Source organism: Apis dorsata, unplaced genomic scaffold (genome assembly GCF_000469605.1).
Source record: "Apis dorsata unplaced genomic scaffold, Apis dorsata 1.3 scaffold_87, whole genome shotgun sequence".
In the NCBI taxonomy this organism is placed as follows: Eukaryota; Metazoa; Arthropoda; class Insecta; order Hymenoptera; family Apidae; genus Apis; species Apis dorsata.
In genome coordinates this window covers 851,027-855,350 of record NW_006263385.1, presented here as the reverse complement: position 1 = coordinate 855,350, position 4,324 = coordinate 851,027, and the positions used below count along the sequence as shown (strand labels likewise).

At 38.6% G+C, this 4,324-nt stretch overlaps 1 protein-coding gene across 3 annotated transcripts in view; it reads left to right on the top strand.

The window, feature by feature from the left end:
* Positions 1-4,324, top strand: part of LOC102679780 (protein grainyhead) — an 82,574-nt gene that overhangs the window by 31,855 nt on the left and 46,395 nt on the right. The window lies entirely within an intron of this gene.

Genomic DNA, 4,324 nt, shown 5'->3' with positions numbered 1-4,324 from the left:
AAGAGAAGAAAAAAAAAAAAAAAAAGAAGAAAAAAAGGAAAAGGATCGCGGCATTCTTTTCTTTCTCCTTTATAAATCTTATTAACACCGCCAATACGGATTATGGATCGAGGTTACAAGACAATCGAGGAAGTATTGAATGGAGAAAACGACGCTCGCGTGTCATTGTGTGTCGCGAGCGCACCTTCTCTCGCGAATCGATACGCTTTTGCCTCCATCCGTTCGCGGCGGGGAAACCCGCGGTGGTAATCCATTTGCAGCCGTGAAATTGTTGCGGAGAGAAAGTATATTATAACACCGTATAACACCGTATATTCTTATCGCGAAATTTCAATCGATAGGGAAATTATTTTATCACGCGTGTATGTAAATCACGAAAAAGAAAAATTCTTCGACTCGAAGAGATGAAAGTCAAGGATAAGAAAATTGTTATGAAGAAAGAAATATCGAATTTCTTTGAGTGATTTCTAAATTGAAATAAAGAGAGTTGGAATGAAATTTTTTTTTTATCAATTTAAAAGTTTTCCTCCGTTAAATTTTTTCCACCGTGTGACTCCATCGATTGTAATTATATTGAAAAATGTAATATAAATTGAAGGAGAGAAAATTCTTTTATATATATAAAATGCGAAAAATCGAGAAATTTATACGGTTAATTCATTGAGCGGATACACGATCACGCAGTGAAAATGAATATTCTATGGTGGGTTATTAAGCGACGGATAATCGATTAAGTTAAACGATGATAACGCGGGGATAATTTCTCTTCTGAATCGAAACGTTGTTGTTACGCGTATTTTTCTTAGATAGAAGCTTTCCTATGATAATTCGTAATCACCCACGATTTTTCTACAGGCTCGAGGCAGTCTTTGACATTCTAAAACTGCTACCACAAACAATATTGAAATTCAATTATCCATGCGATAAAATCCTTTACGATGTTTTTGAACTGTGACATTTCGATCTGCCGTTTAGTCGAAGATTTAACGATTGTTTATGATAAGATGATCTTTTAATAATCGTTTGACGTGCAATTTCAATATAACGGTAAACGATTTTTCTTCTCCCGCCGTTGCACAAAGTACATCTTTCTTTTTTCCTTTTTTTTTTTTTCCTTTTTCCACCATAACACACTCCACAAATCTCACCCATCAACGAATTCAATATCCTTCCAAAATTTACTTAAAAATTAATGATCAAACTCTACAGCCGATATTTCATCGATTGTTCTAATTAAAATTCAATTTCATCCTCTCCAATCGCTTCTCTTTTTACGATCAAAACTCAATAATATAACAAACTCAATAATAAACTCCTCCTCGATTTTCTCGCGAATAATAGTTTCACGTTGAAAGGTTTCTTCGAAACTCGGTTAAAAATATCGGAAGGAAAAGGAGGGAACAGCTGGCAGAAGCAAACTGGAGTTGGAGGAGCGTGTTTTGTATCCCGGGCGGAGGCGGCTTTATTGAAATGCGGACGAGGGAGCAACAGGGTGACGGTGGTGGTGGGTTCTCTCCCGGGTCGCGTGGACAACACTCCCACGGAATATTAAACGCGTTTCTCCGTGGCGTGTCCCTCTTTATCTCGTCACGGTGCGTTCCACCTACCTGCAATATTTGCGCGTTGAGGTAGGTACCGCACGAGCGGTAGATGCAACAGCACGCGGATAATGCATTCTGATGCATCGTGCAAGAGATGGCTTCTTACTTACGACTGTCCGTCTCGTATACGCGGGAATACCTCGAACGGTGGAAGCGGATCGATACAGAATTTAGAAGGGAAGAGAGAAAGAGAAGGAGGAAATTGTTTTTTGCGAATCTTCTTGTTTCAAAAATTTCATACTTCAAAGAAATATTCTTCATCTTCCTCATTTCTGTTTGGCCAGAGAATTCTTCCCATGTATCCAGATACAAAAAGGGAATGAATCTCTCACTTTGATGATCACGAATGAATTGAAATTAATTATGAATTTCTTTCTTTTTTGGAGAAAATTGTATTTTAAGAAATTTGTCTCAGAAATTTCATACTTTAGAATATTTTTCATCTTCCTCATCTCTGTTTGCTGAAAAATCAATACACCAACTGAAAAGTCTCTCACTTTGATGATCACGAATGAACTGATTAATACAAATCAAAAATTACAAATCTCCTTCTTCTTTGGAGAAAACTGTATTTTAAGAAATTCTTTCTTTGTCTCAGAAATTTCACACTTTAGAATAAATATTCCCATCTTCTCCATCTTTGTTTGCCTATATACCAATTTCAAAAAGAGGATAAATCTATCATTTTGATAATCATGAATGAACTGATTAATTAATTACGAATCTCTTCTGTTATGGAGGAATTTACATTTTAAGAAATTTCTTCTTTATGTCAGAAATTTTATATTTTAGAAGAAATATTCTTCATCTTTTTTATCTCCATTTGTTGATCACGAATGAACTGATTAATTAATTACGAATCTCCTTCTCTTGGAGGAAATTACATTCTGAGAAATTTCCTCTTTATCTCAGAAATTTCATACTTTAGAAATATTTTTCATTTTCCTCATCTCTGTTTGCTGAAGAATCCTTTCCATACACCAACTGAAAAATCTCTTACTTTGATGATCACGAATGAACTGATTAATTAATTACAAATTTCCTTCTTCTTTGAAAACTGTATTTTAACAAATTCTCTCTTTGTCTCAGAAATTTCATTTCATTTAGAATAAATATTCCCATCTTCTTCATCTCTGTTTGCCCAGAGGATCCTTCCCATACTACAAAAAAGAGGAAAAGGAATGGAATCTCCAGTTTGACGATCCAGTTGATGATTAATTACAAATCTCCTTCTTCTTTGAAAACTGTATTTTAACAAATTCTCTCTTTGTCTCAGAAATTTCATACTTTAGAATAAATATTCCCATCTTCTCGATCTCTGTTTGCCCAGAGGATCCTTCCCATACTACAAAAAAGAGGAAAGGGAAGGGAATCTCCAGTTTGATGATCACGAATGAACTGATTAACCCGAACTCGTCGTCCATTATAATTCATCCTTCGATCCTCGCGCATCCGCGCCGCGCCTGTGCAAACAGTCGTCGAGGAAAATATTTGCACAGGATAACGCGGGCCCCTCATTATCGGGGTCGACGTCGAGAGGGGGGTCGAGGGAATGGATTCAGCTGCGGAGCGAACAGGAGCGAACGCGACGTGGAAGGAGATGGAAGGTGGTTGAAAAGGAGGCAAGGAGGTAGAGAAAAGATAGGTAGGGGGGTGAGAGGGGAAGGGAAGAGGTAGAGATTGATTCGACATGCATAAATTAGAGAGGATGAGGCTTTATCCCGTGCGCGAGGATCGGAGGATTGGGTCTGGAATTGGGATCTCCGCACAGAAGAGGAGTATAAATTGATGACTGTAGGCAAAAGGCAGGGGTTTATAATAATTAATCTTCGTGCGTGTATGTATGTATGTATGTACGTATGCATATATCCAGCCCCCTTCTCACCCTTTCAGACAGAGCTTACCCCCGCCGATCCTTCCTTCCTTCCTTCCTTCCTTCCTTCGATCCGACTTTTCGTCCGTTCCGTGCATCTGCATACGTCACGTTTATTTCTTTCTCCTTTTTTTTTCTTGGAACGTGATTCAGACACGTGATTTAGAAATCTTTCCAATATCGAGTTGTATCTTTGTTCATTATAATTTATTTTTATTTTTTTTTTTTTTTTTTTTATTCTTTTAAATATTCAAATCGTTCCATTGACAAACGAGCGAAGAAAATGCCAATTAAAATTATCGCTCCACGAAAAGCGTCGATGCAATCGTAATAATTTGAACTAATAATAGAAAAGTATAATATATATACGCGTCATAAACATTATTCGAAACAAACAGTTTGACAGCTAACTTCGATCCGGATGGATGGATCGAAACGCGAATCAATTTTTCTTTTCTTCACTCGACCCCTTCCTAACTTGACTCGGTTTAATCGGTTAAATCGGAGTCTAAAGACTCGGCCGGAAACGAGAAATAGCCGCGGTGACAAATATCCAGCCGAGGTTGGCCTCGCCTGGAGGAACCTCGCCAAGGGACGATTAGATATCGCGTCGAGGCGGGCGATAAATTATGGTGAGCGTGTGTGGCGCGATGGGGGGAGGGGGAGGGATCCTGGCGGTGGCCGTCGCTAAATTGAGGAATCATCAGCGTGGCTTAAAGCGCCGCGATTATCGTTAATTGATAAATTCGACGGACCCCCGGCGATTTATCGCCAACTCGTTTCTAACAGTTTATAACCGCGGAGGATACGTCTTCCAGGAAATCGTCGTCAGGGAGAATCGTCGTCGTCG